Source organism: Palaemon carinicauda, chromosome 43 (assembly GCF_036898095.1).
Source record: "Palaemon carinicauda isolate YSFRI2023 chromosome 43, ASM3689809v2, whole genome shotgun sequence".
NCBI classification, from domain to species: domain Eukaryota; kingdom Metazoa; phylum Arthropoda; class Malacostraca; order Decapoda; family Palaemonidae; genus Palaemon; species Palaemon carinicauda.
The window spans coordinates 58018976-58024975 of record NC_090767.1 but is presented as its reverse complement, the minus strand read 5'-3'; the positions used below and the strand labels follow the sequence as shown (position 1 = coordinate 58024975).

Genomic DNA, 6000 nt, shown 5'->3' with positions numbered 1-6000 from the left:
GCCTTGGCCTAAATCTTTTGATATTCCTTGCTTATCAGAGATCGTAGGCAACGAACTGGAAAGAGTGTTATGTCCTGTTAGAGCTCTTAAGTTTGATTTAGATCGTACTAAGTCATTACGAGGTAAATCTGAGGCATTATGGTGCTCAGTTAAGAAACCATCATTGCACATGTCAAAGAATGCTTTGTCATATTTTATCAGATTTTTAATACGAGAAGCTCATTCTCACTTGAATGAGAAAGACCGATGTTTACTTAAGGTTAAGACGCACGAAGTTAGAGCTATAGCAACCTCCGTGGCCTTCAAGCAAAATAAATCTCTGCAAAGTATTATGGGATCATATTTCAATTGAATGGCTAACAAAAAATTCCCCCTCCTACTTTAGTTAGTTGGTAGTGTAATTATTTCCCCCCTGGAAGCTTCAATTTTCCCCCCAGGGGGAAATTTCCCCCCAGGGGGAAATTTCCCCCAGTTTGGGAACCACTGTTCTAGAAATTAAATAGGCCTAGCAGATTTTATTTTACCTCAGGGATTTTGAAACTTTTTAAGTGATTTATATCTTGAATGGTGAAAAATATGGTTCTTGGCTAAAGCTTGATTTCAAAGTGAGGAGGAGTACTGTAGAAATTGTTGTGAACTTCTTAATTTATCATAATCATCAACAGAATGTTGATGTAAACGAATATGTAATATTTTGTAAATACTTTGAGAGAGAGAGAGAGAGAGAGAGAGAGAGAGAGAGAGAGAGAGAGAGAGAGAGAGAGAGAGAGAGCGGGGGGTGTTAATGCAACCTTAACAAACCTATCATTATCTGGTATCTAACGATTTCATTCTTCGTCAAAGCAAAGCAACTGTGTAACAGCCAACGTAAAATGGCTTCAGATAGTTGAGTCCCTTCCTTCGTTTCTTGTATGCAATCTCAGGTTTTCTGGATTGGGAAAGTGACTAACATTACATTAACCTTGATTAGTTTTCCTCAAAATCCGACTCAAAAACCTTTTTTTCTTATAAAAGACTCACAACTCGAAAATATCAGGGGAAAGTAAGTGAATCATATGATTTATTTCAAGACTTCTTGATGGGATAATAAAAGATTGCTTAAATACATTCCAGTGATATCGAACCTATGCTATACGAGGTACAAGTATACTTAACATACTCATGTGCGTTTAAAGACTTACTAAAATTATTTGGATTTGCTGGTAAAGAATATATTTGACTAAACTGGTTTCGGTGGAAAGATTTGCAGTGAAATGCCTGGAGGGAACACTCAATTATAAAGGTTCCTTTGGTCAGGAACCAGAGGAGGAATTTCAAACACCAACTAACGTAACAAGACTTTAGAAATAGTCGAAGAAAAAAAAAATGTAAAACCGTTCGAGCAAATACCATTTTGACAAAATAGAGATATTGCCAATATTCTATCATAGTTATGTCTCTCTCTCTCTCTCTCTCTCTCTCTCTCTCTCTCTCTCTCTCTCTCTCAGCATCAAATCCATTGAAATATTAGATGTTCATTAGTGTATCCCAAGATATAAATTATCTGTAAGTTTAGATTAAGTCAGCCTCATGTCATCTCAGCACTTATACAGAAGTGGTTGGTAGAAAAAGAGGCTTAATTTTGATCTTTAAGGGAATCTATACCACTAATACATTGAAATTCAGTTTAAATTAAAGTAGGAAATTACCGCGATAAAAGCCCAAGTAGGAACACGGCTTTTTATACAAGTTTTTAGAAAATATTCTTGGGAAAACCTTTATAGACTATTTATTTTGTATGCAACTCTGTTTTTTCTCATATTCCAATAGCAGACTTATAATTGCCTCATTAGTAATGACCAATTAGCTCCTACTGTAAGGGGGTTGGGGTTCCTAGCCTGTTTGTTTTTGGACTAACCAGACAGAACTGGTTTTCTACATACAGGATTTGTTCTTCGTTTAAGAGGAAGGACCTACTCGTTGTCAGTGAACTGTGAAATCTAAAAAGAAAAAAAAAAAAAGTTTTTAATCTGAAAATGGGAAGCCTTATTTAGTAATTAATACCAACGGTCTTTGTTCAGTATCAAGGTAAAAAGTTGAATGAATTTTGTTACTAAGTGATGATTATCTTTAATGGGGAAATACAGGCGACATTATCATTTTGATATTAAAACCTTTTCATTAGTGGTCCTCATGATTGCATGAATCTTCAACACTGAAGGACATACTTTGTGGATTAGGCCATTTGAATCGAAGGTGTTCCTTTAACTCTGTAATCATTAGCAGAAAAAAATGCAGAACTGTATTTTATTATGTTAAATGATAAGTGCTTCTGTTTTTTTAACAACTATAAAATTAATGGAGATGCTACTACAATTATAATTTTAATTTAACAGCGTATATATTCTTAACTTAATTGTTCATATATGAAATTGTGTTAAAGAAAGACTCAAAATGGTTGAGCATTGGTTTCACAATCTTGTAATGTAGACTATAACATCATATAGCAGTGGGAATCTTTATTTAAAGTTACAATTTAGTTTAATGACCACTTTTTGTTTTTTCAAGATGTGTGACAGCTCGATAGTGTATATGTTAAACAAGATAGGGCCCAGAACACTACCCTGTGGTACACCCTTCATAAGAATTCTCTCACTGGATCGGTTTCCAGAAACTTCTACAACAGTCTTCCTATTCAGTAAGTAACTTCGCTAAACTTAACCTGCTCTAGTGTAGTAATACAACCAACTATTTTGAGTGTACATCTCCATTCTATACATATTTATGCAAAATTCGATGTATTATGTGAGTATATATTTACTTACATACAAAAAAAAATCTATAAAACAATAAACTAAACAACAATATCAATAAGAAATTTACAAAAATAGTCCACGAGGAAATTGGTGCAAACTATGCCGATGAGGAATCCGCTTCCGCAGACGAAATTTCCGCACTTGGGCAACACCAGCCACTGTAAATAGCCTCTCGTATAGTTTGGTCAATATGTGAACATTTAATGTTTTCGTTTTGAAATCGAGGTACGATTTAGAATTTGAATTGATTTCAGTTTTATTTTTTTTTAGATATTGACTGGTTATCCAGCGATGTTTCAGACTTTTCAAATGACTAATTAATGTGTTCTTAAGTGACATATTCTAGCCCTTTTGCTGTGAAGGATAGATTCTAAATAGGTTTGTGTGTACATAAGTCCTGATAATCAGGAGCACTTTTAAGAATGGGTGTGGCTGTAACCACTGTCTCCAATTGTGGATATTGACACTCATCAATGGTAGTATTTTATTATTCCCAAAATAATATACTAAAGAATCTAAAGGTTTTCTACTTCAGTTACTTTGGATATTACCATCAGATCAGTCACTTGTTCGTGAGTGCGTTCGCTTTAGATTGCCTTGCCTTATTCAAGACAGGGTCACACAACAACAATAATAAGAAGAATAGGGATGTGGGGAATATGGGGAAAGGAAGAGTACCCCTGGATACAATCCAGTTTATAGCTCAAAGGCAGGTACTCGGGATGGGAAAGATTAAGGAAAAATGGAGAAAGAGAAGTACAGGAGAAGAATAAAAGAGAGTGGCAGACCCTCTTGCGATATTAGGAAACTGGTATGCATTGCCCTACCTATAAGTGCAGCCAGATCCCTGCTAGGATTTTTCAGCGAACCTAAACTTATGTCTACATTCATTAGCTGTCCTAATTTTGGGCATAGAAAATAAATGTTCGGTAGTATCTTCTTCATCTTTGCACAAGTCACACAAATTATCTTCATATTTTCCCCTGAAAATTGCTTTTAAGTTGGGCATATTTAATCTTGTCTTCATTACAACAACAAGAGTGAATATTTTGACTCTGTGCCATTCATAATTCCACATTTTTTTGGTGCAAAGATTTTCCCTGATTGCACATCAACCTTTTGAGTTAAAACAGCAGTATTGTATTTAAATTGAATCAAGAATATATGAAAAATTCTAACTATTATATGCATTTAAAATCATATTTAATGAAAATTACAAAATATATTGCATAATTGTTTTTTTCTCATGTATTTTGATATATCAAAGTAATTAGGTCTTTTCAATGGGTTATTACTCACGTCATTTCAGTACAAGCATAAACTAAAACTTACTTTTGAAGAGTACAGATTAAGTTCTGCTCCTAAATTCATCATCCAGTTGCTACTTCAGTTAACCTACCTTCACCAGTAACGATACATGACAGCAGTCTCCTTACCTACAAAGTTTTTATACAGCAATTTTCATCAAATTGTACTGTTCATACTGCAAAGACAATTTAATTGTACTGCTTAAACCACAAAGGAGTATATGTGTTGATTATGCCACAAATCATTACTTTATTCAAAACTTATTTACTAACCTAAATTTCTCCCTCAATCAATAATATTGATAAAAAGAGATTCTAAAGTATTTTTTGGGCTCAAGCCATGGCGTCCTGATGGAAGGTTCCTTTTTGGTAGCTTCCTTGGGTATATAACTACTAAATATTCCCAGAGAATTTAACCACAGGTTATCACAGAATTCTAACTTCTGGAGCGAGTATCCTAAAGGTTTCCCTTTAAGACATTGTATATCAACAGGGGACGCATGTATTAACGCGCCACATAGCTATCTGCACCCCACATAGTTAACACTTCGATGTGTAGGGGCAGAGAATAGCTGGGGAGCTGTTCCACAGCTAATCTCGTTCGTGGCTACTTCTGGTACTCGAGACGTAAACAAACGGGCACCATTGCTAAGTGACGTCACGTCCGTCCTCATCCTTCGTTTAGTAGCTTGCCTTACTAGTCGGATTTTTCCCTGTGCGTACTTTATCGAGGTGTATCTTAGCTATGTCTCTACCCTCGGCCTCGCCTTCTTCTGGAAAGTTGAGTAGGCTACAAGGTTCCAGTATTGTTTAACTAAGCTCTGACCGTAAAGTAACTTTTAGTTTTCGAGATATTTGATGTTTTGTGGCAGAGCTGTGCCTCGACCGGACCCGCCATTTTATGGCGTCGCTGTTGTTTTGCCTGCCTTATTTAGCTATCCTCAACAGCGTTTTCCGGCCTCATTAACTAATCGATACTATTAGTTATTTAGTCTTCATAGCTAGGATCTTTATATATCGTGTTTTGACGCTCTTTTATTGGTCATCGACTGACCCCATACCAGTTCGTTAGTCTAGCCCCTAGGCCAGAGTGCCTATCATCAGTGTTCATGCATGATATATTTCAGTGATCCTAGGTTTAGTTATGAAGATAGTGGCATTGTTTTATGATACTGTTTACTGTGATGCAAGTGTTTTCACCTTTAGGGACCATATAGGGGATAGGTTTGACAGTGTGCCTCTCTAACCTAACCTAATTGTAGGCCCTCTATATGCTCCCTTCACCCCCTGCCTTAGGGCAATCCCTCTGCGTAGCCTTGCTCCCCCTACCACGTAAGGGGATCAGGCTCATACTAGAGTACTTATCGCTTCTCTGTCCTCCCTAAGGGAATGATCCCCCCTTAGGGCTGCGTCCGAGAATGAGGAACGGCTTGCCCTTCCTCTATTCCTGAGGCTAGGCTTCCTGACCTTCCCTGCAATGCGATACGTCTTCCATCCTTCCTAGTTCAGGGTGTAACATCCCTGCTCTAGGTTAGGCTTGGGGGGAGTTAGTTCTGTGCCTTGCTGAAACGGTACCCATGCACCGTTCTCAGACAGGCTGCCTAACCTTAGGCTAGGGAGCGTCCTCCCTTCCTTGGTGTCCGCTTTGGTACAGAGCCTCTCCTATAGAAGACCCTTCTTCTTCTCCCCTCCCCACCTATCTCTTGTATGGCCTAACCTATACTTTGGTTAGTCTATACCCATCTGTCCCCTGTCCTACAACTCCTCCTTAGGGTGGAGTGATAGGGCTACCTTGAGTCCCTGTGTGCAGTCCGCTCTGGTACATATACCCTTCATAGTGTCCTATGGGGTTAGCCACTGGATGCGTTTTGTCTGCAGGGGTTCTCCCCCTCTTGGGT

At 37.6% G+C, this 6000-nt stretch overlaps 1 long non-coding RNA gene across 1 annotated transcript in view; it reads left to right on the top strand.

The window, feature by feature from the left end:
• The first annotated feature begins 1955 nt into the window (after positions 1–1955).
• Positions 1956–6000, top strand: part of LOC137633933 (uncharacterized) — a 150374-nt gene continuing 146329 nt past the window's right edge. The window contains exons 1-2 of the long non-coding RNA XR_011042358.1: positions 1956–2067; positions 2548–2677. This is a non-coding gene — a long non-coding RNA (uncharacterized lncRNA). The remainder of the gene's footprint in view (positions 2068–2547; positions 2678–6000) is intronic.